The sequence below is a fragment of the Sardina pilchardus genome, chromosome 3 (assembly GCF_963854185.1).
Source record: "Sardina pilchardus chromosome 3, fSarPil1.1, whole genome shotgun sequence".
Taxonomy (NCBI): Eukaryota; Metazoa; Chordata; class Actinopteri; order Clupeiformes; family Clupeidae; genus Sardina; species Sardina pilchardus.
In genome coordinates, this window is record NC_084996.1 from 19,854,412 (window position 1) to 19,867,633 (window position 13,222).

Genomic DNA, 13,222 nt, shown 5'->3' on the forward strand with positions numbered 1-13,222 from the left:
ATGCACACATGAATATATGCATGTGCTCCCCCTCTCTCTCTCTCAAATGGAAGAAGTCTAGAAGTAATCTGTCCTTCACTTCCAACCTTCTGATCTCTCCATTCTCAGCACCTCTCAGAGTCCCACTACAATCATTTACTCTCTCCATCCATCTCTCTCTCTCTCTCTCTCTCTGCCTCCCGCTCTCTCCATCCCTCACTCCCCCTCACTCCCCCTCTCTCTCTATCCCTCACTCCCCTTCTCCCTCTCTCTCCCTCTCCTCCTCTCCCTCCCTCGTTCCCCCCCTCTCTCCCTTTCTCTCTCCCTCGTTCCCGCTCTCTCTCCCTCTCTCTCTCTCTCTCTCCCTTGTTCCCACTCTCTCTCTCTCTTCCCCCTCCCTCTCTCTATCCCTCTCTCCTCTCCTCCTTGTGTCCTGGCGTGACTCCAACTACAGGTCGCCGGGTCTGCATCAATCCGCTGAGCCTGATTGGTGATTAGCGGGGGATCCTCCCGAGGCTTACGGCCAATCCAATCGGCGTACGGGGGTAAGACGAGAGGAGGGCAGAGAGCGCGGCGGTCCTCCGAGGGCACCCTGGCACAGGCCGCTGCCCCCGGCGCCTCTTAATGGGCATTGAGGGCATCGTATCGCTACGAACAAAGAGCTTGGTGGGCTAATCTGGAGTCATCCACACGCTCCAGCGATCCAGGAGGATTAACAGGGTAAGAATGGATAATGATGACTGCCCCCCCCCCCCCACACACACACACACACACACACACTCCTGCTCTTCAGGAACGGACTTCACAGGGTGTGCGTGTGTGTGTGTGTGTGTGTGTGTTTGTGGGGTTATCAGGTGAAATGATACACATAAGTAAGCCGTGTTAAGACTGAGGCAATACAGCTAGTCTATAGCACATATTCACACAAAACCCAGAGAGAGAGAGAGAGAGAGAGAGAGAGAGCACAACAGAGAAATATCAGCACACTTGGCTTTCTTACAGGGATGCCAGGCGATGTTTCCATCATCCAGAACCACCACCCCCTCTCTCTCTGTCTCTCTCTCTCTCCCTCTCTCTCTCTCTCTCTCTTTTTCTCCTACTTCTTTTTTTTTCTCGCCTCCATCGCTTCCGCTCTATTACTCTATTTATCATTTCTCTATATTGCTTTTTCCCTCCTCCCGCTCTCTCTCTCTCTATCCCTCTCTCCCTCTCTCCACCCCTTCCCCCGGAGTGCGGGAGGAGTGCGGGCAGCCGGGCGGGCAGACCCCATTAATGCCGGCCGTTAAATAATGACGGCGCTCGGCTGCGGCGGCGGCTGTCACTGTGGCTGGGAGGAGCGGGAGGCGACGGCTTGTTTAATTTACACTCGGCCCATCTGTCTCCTGCCACGGCCCAGCCAGCAGACCAGCGGCCAGGCAGCCATATAACCAGGCAACCAGGCAACCAGGCAACCATATAACCAGGCAACCAGGCAACCATGCAACCAGGCAGGCAGGCAACCAGGAAGCCATGCAACCAGACAACCATGCAACCATGCAACCATGCAACCATGCAACCAGGCAACCATGCAACCATGCAACCAGGCAACCATGCAACCAGGCAGGCAGGCAACCAGGAAGCCATGCAACCAGACAACCATGCAACCATGCAACCATGCAACCATGCAACCAGGCAACCATGCAACCATGCAACCATGCAACCATGCAACCAGGCAACCATGCAACCAAGAAACCATGCAACCAGGCAGGCAGGCAACCATGCAACCAGGCAGCCATGAGGCCAGGCAACCATGCAGCCAGGTAACCAGACAACCATGCAGCCAGACAGGCAACCAGACAACCAAGCGGCTAGGCAGGCAACCCGGCATGCAGGCGGGCAACCAGGCAGGCCAGCTACAGCGCCGCTAGGGCTAACACTAGCACTTAGCTCTTCCTCCCCTCCGCACGTCTGCGTCCTCCATCTGCTCAGATGACTAGCTCTATCTAGCTAAAGTTAGCTCTTCTGGTGCTAGCTAGCTTGCTTGTCCCCTCCCTTTGTGTTGGGGTGTGTGTGTGTGTGTGTGTGTTGTTCTTCCAGCTGCATAGACAAGGTCTGCTCAATCTCAGCCATGTGTGCTGTACTGCTGGCATGACTCTGACATTCCTGTGTGGAACGATGACAGCGTTTCAGACGTTAATCAAATGAGAGCTAATGAACAAAAAAAAAAAACTTTAAAAAAATGTCCCCCATCTGCTTCCATAGTCACAGGGAAAAGGGCCCATGTTTTGTCAGAGGCACCGATCCCCACTGCTAGCATTTCACACTTCCATCTGTGTGAGCTTGCTCTGTCACTGAGGAGGGCCTAAAGCGGAAGGTCAACGCGTCCCCTAGATTCTAAGAAATGACCCAACATAACACCGAGAGGACGACGCCGTGCCAACACCTCGCGTGCCCACAGCGCCGCTGGCCGAGGTGCCATTTCCTCCCGACACTCTCAGTAGCGCAGCACCACTTCCTGTTTTCAATCAGGATGAGTCAGCGCGCTTCAACAGCACTGTCCGCTACGAGAGCTCTGTCCGCCAGAAAAGCTCTGTCCACCACAAGAGCGCCGTCCACTAGAACAGCGCCGTCCGACACAAAGAGGTCAGACGAGGGACCTCGGACGGGGAGCTGCGGGCCGCTTCGTGTCGGTGAGAGCGCAGCGGGCGGTTTAAGGCGCGCTTCCTAAGTCACACACCGCAGGTCGGACACTTTGCACTAAGTGCCGCGGAGCGCTTCTTTCTGAAGCTGCGCTGCCACCGGCGCTTTGCGTGCTCCGTGAGTGCTGAAGCCCAGATGCTCTTGCCACTGCCGCCACGCCAGCCACGCCACGGCTCAGCGAAAACACACGACAGCTGGACAGCTGCGACTCGCAATCCATTTCTCTACATTAGGCCTAAACTGAGGCCATATGGGGAGCAGATTTTTGACAAACCGACGCTGGCACATCATTTGTTTTGCTGGGAACGGTCTGCGCGTGAGCGAGCGTGGGAGGGAGCGAGGGAGGGAGCGAGGGAGCGAGGGAGCGAGGGAGCGAGGGAGCGAGGGAGCGAGGCTCCAGAGGCAGGAAGAGGAGCAGGAGGAGCAGCACTCCAACTTCCTCTTTCGCTGGACACGCAGGCAGGCGTGCAGCGGGAGGCCACACGCCTCATTCTCAACACACTTCTTTTGGCCAGTCATTTTCATTTGTATATATAAGTATTAAACATTTGATTACCTCATTCTCTATAGCTGGTTATGTAACCTGTGTTGTGTTGAGCGCATGGCTTAGCACTTCACTCGCCCCGGACTCAAACCCACACACACACAGCAGCTCCTCGGAACGGAGAGGTCGAGTGCGCTAGCTAGCAATGGAGCCAAAGGCCCAGCCCGCTAGCTAGCTAGCTCTCTCCCCAGCACATCTCTCGAGGCCTTGGGGAGGGAGCTTTACACAACGTCCACGCCAGCTGGCTACCTGCTCTCTTTCTGCCTGCATGCATGCATGCATGGCACAGCCCCAACCATAGCAGCATCTCATTACATGCATACTGCATCACAGTGTCGGTTTCCTGTCTGCTATCTGAAATCTGGTGGATAGACTATCACCTCACAATAGGCTACTTGCACGAAAAGCCTGTCAGTGTGCTCGCTCGTTTCCATTGGAGCCAGGTGTGTTTGAACCTGCCACTATGGCTAATTACTGTGACCCGGTTGGGTGTTGCACCTTGTGAATCAGCACGTTACGATAAAGAAGGATTTACGCGTGTGTTAAAATTGTTATTATTGGGCAAACAAGATATTCAGCATTGGAGTGAAGATGCAAGGAGCAGAATATCACACGTGAAGATGCCGTTACAACACAGTTTACGCTCCACTGGAAAACAAGAGGAGAGCGCGGAGAGCCTTCCGTGCAAGTTGCCCTTTGTGCTCCCGTCCTGAAGGGTTGTGAGTGTTTCTGCTTGTTATCTGTCTGTCTGTCTGTCTGTCTGTCTGTCTGTCTGTCTGTCTGTCTGTCTGTCTGTCTGTCTGTCTGTCTGTCTGTCTGTCTGTCTGTCTGCGTGCCTGCCTGCCTGCCTGCCTGCCTGCCTGTCTGTCTGTCTGTCTGTCTGTCTCTAAATTCATCTAATTGTTAACCTTGCTGTCCACTCAAACACATAAACAACGCACCCAATTAATCAACATGGAACGAACAACAAACGTCCACAAGAAGTACGGATTTTGCCTTAGAAATCAAACAGACATTTGGGGCTTTCTGAAGTGAACATATTCAACACACTGATAACAAATGAGGTGTTGCTAAGCTCCAGCTGTTCAAAATGACTGTCCAGATTAACGAGGCCCATGCACACCATAGGGAGAGAGACTGATCTGCCTCGTAGATATGGAACAGAAACAGATACATGTATGTGCAATATCCTGACAAGATAAAGAGTTTCTCAGTTCTTTATGTCACTCGCTGTGTGTACACCGACATGTAGTTTCCTTACTCTATGCATCCCTGTTCTTGCACACCCAGGATTAACAGGATTAAAATCTGGAGCCGGATTAAAACATATCTGGAATGTACTCAGAATTAGAGGCCACAATGTCAACAGGGTCAGAGCAGAGAGGACAGCGTCACCTCTATTGAGCCAGGTTCACACTCATCTTTACAACTGACCCTGGACTACAGCGTGTGTGTGTGTGTGTGTGTGTGTGTGTGTGTGTGTGTGTGTGTGTGTGTGTGTGTGTGTGTGTGTGTGTGTGTGTGTGTGTGTGTGTGTGTGTGTGTGTGTGTGTGTGTGTGTGTGTGTGCGCGTGTGTGCGTGTGTGTGTGCAAGGCTGCATCTGTGAAGTGGAAACTATAACTAGGATAACTAGGATTTCATTCTTGACAAACCAAACCTTTAACTGGAGAGTATCACATAAACACAAGACAGGGACCAAACCATGTTTTACGTACAGTAGCCATGTGTAATTAAAACAAAAATGTCAATAACCAGGAACAGCAGTGTCCTGTGATAGCAACCTGTAGCTAACTCAGTAAACAGGCTTTATTGACACAGAGCCACACAGGTGTGCTATTCTAACACAACGACGACGGTTGAATTGACCACTTTTCATCCCCCCTTGTTCAAATGTTTGCACTGTGTGTGTGGTAATATGTTTGCACATCGATCGCCTGATTGATTTGGAATTCATTTGGAATTCAAAACAAAGCAGGTCTCTGCCAAGACAACATTGGCAAACCGTATAGTGCTCACATTCAAAACCAGCGACTCCACAGGGACCTACAGCAAGGTCCATCAAGAGGTGTTTCACCAGATTTCCAATACTGCTTCTCAAGCAGGGAGCATCCATGGGGTACTAATCTTACACTGACTGGATTTCCTCTTTTCAATTTCACAGTCATTTTCCGAGAATTAGCCACAATGTTTATAAACTGCAGGACAGTGTTTTATGCAAATAATCATAAAACCGCACCTAATGTAGTGTGCCTAGAGTACTTTTCACCTACAATTATAAAACATTACTTTGTTATGAATCTGAACCAGATTGTGATTTAATTACAAAGGGAAGAAAGAAAAGAGAAGCATTCCTATGTGTTTCCCATAACAGGGTATTAACCTCATAGACGAAGACACCAATGTCGCTAAATCAAGATATGAGCCTCGGTTAATAGTCGTGAAATTACAGTTATGGTAACAGAGGTGTTCTCTATGTGATGCTAAGCATACAGACCATACAGCCTAAGAAACAACAAGAGTTGCGTATCACTGAGAACGCCATGCATCCACTACTGATATTACTATAGCGTTACTACAAACACATACATTTCTAATTGTCTTATCATGTTACTGTCTACAGTCATTTCCTGTATATTAGCTGCAGGAGAGTGTTTTATGCAAGTTAAAGGAAACAAACCCCTATTAATACCATAGTAACTGCCCCCTGTGTATTAACCTGATATAGCTGAAGAACATTTTGCAAAATCAATGCATTAGCCGCGGCTAATATTGGGGAAATTAGGGTAATTACATAACTGTATGCAAGCAGCAGCAGTGCCTCTAGTTCAGATCAGACCGTACCTCAGTGTGCCGGTATGAACCGGAGATGGAGAGCGGCAACAAAGCTGAGTACGCTACGCTGATAAAGCACTCTCGCCAGTCGCCAACCATGGCAGACATTGGTGAATGGCTTCTGCTGTGATTGGCTTTGGGTTGTGCCGATAAGGCTGCCTGGCAGTCAGTAAAGACGACCCTATGAACATGGCAGCCATTCAAAAAAATTAAAATAAAAAAATAAGCCTATGATGATAAAAATCTACGGTCACAGTGGCATGAATTGCACACAAAAAGGCCAGTGTCATGTAATATCACGAGAGACGGACGAGCTATCTATCATTACCATTCTTGGTCGAGTGAACAAGGCCGAGCTCAGATAACAGTCTTGCAACATCCAGCAGGAACTATGCAAAGTGCCCTATCAGCCGGGCCAGACTTGTCTGCTCACGACGGGGTGGACACTGCCGATCCCCACCGCCCTGAGAGGACCCAGGGCGACAGACGCTCTCTCTCCCTACCGGGGATGTACAGTACAGTAGATATCGTGATTTATGGAGCCGTCTTCGGGGCTGATTGTTTTATGGAGTCATAAAGAAGTTGAACATGACCAACTGTCCAATGGGACAAGGCTCGGCATATGTGCACCATATGTGGAATACTGACAGAGAACGCTATTATCAACAGCATTACACGGACTAATTAGGCTTAAGAATGTACTTTCATGTGTAAATACAGTGGAGGTAGATGCAGTAGAATGCTTGCTGTACTGTAAGTGCGTGTTTTTGTTCCTACAAGCATACGGAGTGGAACAAAGAAAGGACTGCTCCAGGGATCAATGCATTCCATACACACGCAAGCTTACAACTGCACTAATTCACAAAGAATTCAGCGGAAGGACTTACTTATATAACGTATTTTAATTTCACTTCTGCCTTTCACCCATCTGTGAGGACCGAGCACACACTCACTTGGAACAGAGACACACACACACACTCACAGAGAAACACACACACACACACACACACACACAAACACACACACACGCACACACACACACACACACACAGCCCATAGCCCATAGCTGTGGCGCTATGCAGAGGGGTTAGGTGCTTAGCTCAAGGACACTTCAGCTGTGGATGATGACGACGACATGTTTCCTATCAGCCAACCGATGAAACAGGTGCGCTCGACTCCAAAATAAACATCTAAGCTTTTGGGTTTTGAAAAAAAAACAAACAAATATGATGATAAAAAAAAGAGTATAGATATCTGCCCCAAGTAAAGCAACAAAAAAAAAACCTCATCCTATAAGCATTCCAGTAGACTGTCCCTGGGAACGCTGCCTGTGATTCAGGGTGTGTATATACATGTAACTGTTAGTCCAGCATGTATAGCATAGTGCTCGGGCCAGATAGCTCTTAACAGGGCTATAGTCACTTGTTGTGACAATGTGAAGCACAACAGGAGCAAGTGTGTATATAAGAGCTGCCTGCTCCATCAGAGACACAAGGTTACGGCAGATGCTGAGCCACGCCGACATTGTCTATTGTTAGAAACTGCACATGGTGTTATGACAGGAATTCTGCTAAAGAGGGAGAGTGGTGAAGTGTTCAAGTATGGGAAGGCACTGCAAGCCTAAATGGTGAGCATAGGTCAACGTGTGTGTGTGTGTGTGTGTGTGTGTGTGTGTGTGTGTGTGTGTGTGTGTGTGTGTGTGTGTGTGTGTGTGTGTGTGTGTCTGTGTCTGTGTCTGTGTCTGTGTCTGTGTCTGTGTCTGTGTCTGTGTCTGTGTCTGTGTCTCTGTGTCTCTGTGTCTGTGTCTCTGTGTGTGTGTGTGTGTGTGTGTGTGTGTGTGTGTGTGTGTGTGTGTAAGCCATTGTTGGTGTCACTATGCTTCTGAGTGATAAATGTGTGCGCACCCATATGCACATACATGATTCACAAATGTTTGTGAGCCTGAGTGTTAATGTGCATAAACATCTGTGAGGGTAAGTGTGTGGGTAAGTATATGTGTGTGTGTGTGTGTGTGTGTGTCTGTGTGTGTGTGTGTGTGTGTGTGTGTGTGTGTGTGTGTGTGTGTAGTGGTACCCGTCATCACCTGACATCCATCCCATCAGTCACCAGGCACATGAAGGAGTGGGCGGGACTAGCCCACTCGGCAAGAGACAAATTTAGACTTCCAGGCTTCCTTCCCAGCAGCCTCGGCTGCAAGACTCGGCTTGTCTCGGGACAATCAATCAGTTCACACCACACTGAGTGCACATATTTAACTTGCACTCGCCACGGGAAGCCATCTCTTAAACACTCTTTAAACTGTTTACGTCCACCAACTTCAACGTAAATGATGATGTAAATAATAAAAAAAAGTATGTACAGCGGGGCTTAGAGAGAGAAAGAGAGAGAGAGAGAGAGAGAGAGAGAGAGAGACTCGGTACAGAGAGTACTGTATATTTTTTTTTATCGCAGAACTCACTCGCATCACCGGTTCCTGTTCTCACTCTCTCGCCCCTCCGCCAGTTCTACTGAAACTGGGGAAGAAAAAACGTGCCGATACAGTGGCTGTTTTCGCAACTGTCATTCATTTCCATATTTTGCCCATTATCAAACAATATACTGCAGCATCACAGAGGGAGCTCTCTGCATTAATAATGACTAATGTCCTCTCATCAAAGACAGTCGTTTACGGATCGGAATATTGCTTGTGAGATAACACTCTACAGAACACCACACAGATGCACACACACACACACACACACATGCACACAGTCACTAATTCTCCTTTTTCTCTTAGTCTTGCACAGACATGTGCACACACAGAGAAGCACACACACATATGCACGAGCATACACACACACAAACACACACACACACACACACACAGACGCATAGACAGCCTGTGGCATGACTGGCTCAGAACATCAAATAACAACGCTGTGTTTCTAAATGGCAAGGATGACATCACAAGGCCTTTCCTTAATTCAATCAGCCTTGTTTTTGAGGCTGTGAGGCCCGGAGTTGACTGTAACACACACGCGCACGCACACACGCACAAACGCACACACACACACACACACAGACAGAGACAGACACACACACACAGCCCAGACCTCCTCTCCTTGAGCCAGACATCTCATTCCCATGTCATTCCCATTTCCCATTACATTCCCATCCCATTCCCATCATATTCCCATCTCTGCCAGTGCTGAATGTAAAATGCTAAATGGGTGCATTGGACCCTACAGCAATGGGGAACACCCTGTCCTACTTTCCCCGTGTGCAAACCTCTATTCCACATGCACCAGACACTTTCCCCGTGTACAAACCCATATTCCACATTCATCAGACCCTTTCCCCGTGTACAAACCCATATTCCACATGCACCAGACACCTGGCTGTGGCTGTAGCATACGAGATCACAGGCGCCATTAGACACAACATATCATCCCCTCATATAAGGTTCTATCTGACATTGAGTTGCTGACACATTCTCGTTCTGTGACAGCTTAAGGAGGTGAGGTGAGGTGTTTCTTGTAGTTGTACGCATTTTTGGACACACACATCTACAGAGGTTTGCTCCGCTTATTATCAGTATATAACTCTAAAACTTTGAAACTCAATATCTCAGAACTACTCAGAACGCAGATAGAACCTTAAGGGGACAATGTACAGTAGGTGTGAAGCCTCCACAGTGAACAAGTCTCATTGTCTCCAGTCAGCTCCCATGTGGGTGAGCGTAACGCGTCACACACTTGTAATGAAAAGCTGCACACCTACAGTACAGAGCCTCTGATGTGGTCAAACAGAACAGAGGGGAGTATACTGTACGTCATGTTATGTTATGCCCAGGCTAGGCTACGCTAGGCCACCGTAGAAGAGAACAGAGCACGGCTGAGAGAGTGTGTGTGTGAGAGAGTGTGTGTGTGTGTGTGTGTGTGTGTGTGTGTGCTGATGTGTGTGAATGTGTGTGTGAGAGAGAGAGTTGCCATGATAGCATCCCTCACACATCTCTTATTACAACACAGCAGGCCAAAGGCTCAGCGCAATAAAGAGACGGGAGGAACAGAGAAGAGGAAGACTGAGGGAGTGTGTGTGTGTGTGTGTGTGTGTGTGTGTATGAGGGGGGTTATCCAGCAGAACAGAAGGGATTGTATTAAAGCATGTTATTTCAATATGGTGTGCACAGTATAATCTACTATGCAGACATGATACATCCAGAACAGAAAACACAACATCATTTATGTGCCTTTCATTCAGAGTTTAGCGTTCCATTAGACATTTTTAAAAGTTGCAGTTAAACTTTTTAATTATTGCCCTAAATTACAACTCTTAATGTGTGCCTGTAATTTAATTCTGCAGTACCAACATGTCAGTTCTGATGCTAGGATGACATGTCTACAAATGAATCATGATGCACAGCAGCCTACCTGAGGTAAACAAATGAACATACAATGAATGCATGTGACATTCTGCAAGTCAAAAGGGGCATGAGCGACAACCAGACAGCCGGCCACAAGTTACTCTTGCAGCTGCAGGCTGGACAAGCGGCCTTAACGGTAGCCTGTCGAACCGCAGACGCATGGAGACGAGACGAGCCGGACCTCAGGGATTCATTCAAGCAGCACTTGGCTGCAGCGAAATAAGGAAGCCAGACTTTCTATATGCCACTAATTCCGCCTTTGTCACCCAGTTTCCTCCATGACCCCGAGGCTTCAGGGGAAACAGAAAGAAGGGCATGTAGAGCTCCGTACTGCCCCCCCTGCAGGGAAGGGGCAATGAGACAGGCTGTGTGTCGTAGTTCTAGCCCTGTCCGGTGAGCCAGACAAAACTGTCAGGGACACTACACACTCCTCACAACTTTATGAAAAACTAAACTTCAGTGAGCTTTTCTATAAGCCCACGGCCAACGGCCACTGCACAGGGTTACCTATGCAATAGCTGGCTGAGTGGCTGTGCATTCACAGAATGCCACTGTCTGGGCATTGTGTTTGTAGGCTGCAGGAGCTCACCCATGGGTGCAAAGTGCAAGCCTATCACACAGCCTTATTGCTCAATAAAGGACATCAATGACCTGACAAAAAATAAATAAGTGCCCAGAAAACTGTGTCCATCATTCAGAGAATGTAATGAAAAGTGCTCATAAGCATGAAGGTTTGATGTAAACCTTCAAAACTGTTGGCCCCGTGTCATGGCTCAATGATAATGCTGCTCATGTGCATTTGAGTGAATGTAGGTCTGCTGTATTTGAAGCTAGCTGAACCATAAAACTAAGGCGAGTCAAGTTGGGGGGGTTTTACGTTGCAAGCTCTGATCTGACTTCTGATCAATTGCCAACTATGCAAACTGAGGAATCTCCTTCTACAGATTCTACATTGTTGATCAGACGGAACACGTTTAACGCGTGGTAAAGCCTATCTATATGCAACAACTTGCTGAATAGACCACTAGTTTAACAGCGCGATGTTACCTTGCAAAACGAATCGCTGCGGGTTGTAGCCCGCCGAGTCTGTCTGACCGACACTGGCACCGCGTATTTCTTCGAAGACCAACAAATCCACCAAAAGCATCACAAATACAGATTTAATCTGATCGAATGACGAATACAACGTCTATATGCACGAAGTACAAAAGTGTCCTGTCAACAAGAAACACCGTAGTTCTCCTTCTAACAAATCTTTTCAAGGATACACCATGTAGCCCATTATAAAACTAACGGGACAGCCGCAAATATTTTTATTCGGCGGTAAAGGGGGGAATCAGAAGCAGGATGACGCACTAAATCGCCACAGTATTTTAACCGGAGCTTGTATGATGGCAAATTTGCAACCCCGCCGACTATGAAAGTGCATTAATTATGAGGCTTCCGATCTACCTGTCAAGCCACTGGCGATGGCATTGTCACAGGAATAGAAACCCCAGTACCTGTTGACTCCTCCTACCGACGTGTTGGTTGGTGGAAGTTCAACCCGGAGCTATTTTGATCACGGAGATCTCCTTCTTCAAGGTCGAGTGTCGTCCGGATGAGAGCGGAGGGAGAGCGACGAACACGGCGCTGCTTTTCGCGAGCAGAATCGCCCCTGTGTTGGCAACCGGCAGCGCGAGACAGCTGATGCGTTTTAGCGCGGAGTGGCAGCAGAATGATGCGTTGCTCATAGGAAAGTAGCAGCCATTGCGGTCACGTGTTCAGTGGTGAAACCGAACACCGGCCAGCCCACGCACTTGTCCCCTCCTCCGGTCCCCTCCCATTCTCCCACTTCTTCCGCCCCGTGCCAACGTTACTGTAAGCTCGCGGAGGCCCACGTAGAACTCCGTGGGTGTTTTCTGAGCATTTGCCGGCTGCGTATTCTTGCATTTGAGAAATGCGACTTGTGTGCCACACTCCACGAAGTCATCATTATGGGAGATTTTCAGATGGAAAATGTAATCATCTCTGAACAGTATTACCTTTATTTACAAGCAATACAGTGTTACAGTGTTGCAGTGAAGCTCATTTTATGTAATCTTTTTGGTTATAGACAGCATAAAACTAAATCATTTGTCACATTCTATTTTAACAACTTCAATCTATGTGCAATCACACAAATATCAACAGTCTAGTAATCTACTGTGCATTGCAAAATCTTGAATTTGGTGTTGCAATGATAACTTTGCAATTTCCTATAATAGATGATGTTTATTTTTTTGGATGTACAGTAGCTTTGGTCCTGAGGGTCATTAATGCCACTCTAAGAGTCCATCATGTCATGTCATTGCGGTCACTGCTGGCCCGAGGCTACTGTAGGAGTGGCAAGGAGGATCCCTGTCACGATGTCTTTTAATGACAGCTCAGCATTAAGCAGTACTGGGGCTGGAGCGGTATCAGGCTCTCACACAGAGACACATGCAGGTGGTTATGTCTGTGTGCTTTTTCTGTCCTCCAACCAAACTCTCCCTTCCTCCCCCTCTTGTTTTTTTTTTTTTTTTGCTACATACTAGCAGTCCGCGTCTGGTGTCCTCCCTCCCTGTCCTAGACTCTGGCAATGTTACACGGGGTTGTGTCTCTGGGCACTGCGCCAGGGCATTACCGAACTCGGGTACTATTTTGGAGTGCTGGGCCTGTCCCTGGCCTATTCCTGACTGCACTGCGTGCATTGCTGTGGGGGGGGGGGGAGCTTGCCGTCATCGCGCTGAGCGTGGGCTGCTGCCGGAGAGGCTGCCACTCCTGA

General features: G+C 48.5%; 1 protein-coding gene across 3 annotated transcripts in view; it reads right to left on the bottom strand.

Moving 5' to 3' along the window:
* Nucleotides 1–12,150, bottom strand: part of rarab (retinoic acid receptor, alpha b) — a 169,680-nt gene extending 157,530 nt beyond the window's left edge. For 2 of the 3 annotated variants that reach the window (XM_062532319.1, XM_062532317.1), the window contains exon 1: nucleotides 11,940–12,150. The gene's annotated coding sequence lies outside the window, so the exon portion shown is untranslated. Of the gene's footprint in view, nucleotides 1–11,889 lie in introns of all 3 variants that reach the window. The other variant, XM_062532318.1, reaches the window with a different exon arrangement.
* Between the last annotated feature and the right edge of the window lie 1,072 nt (nucleotides 12,151–13,222).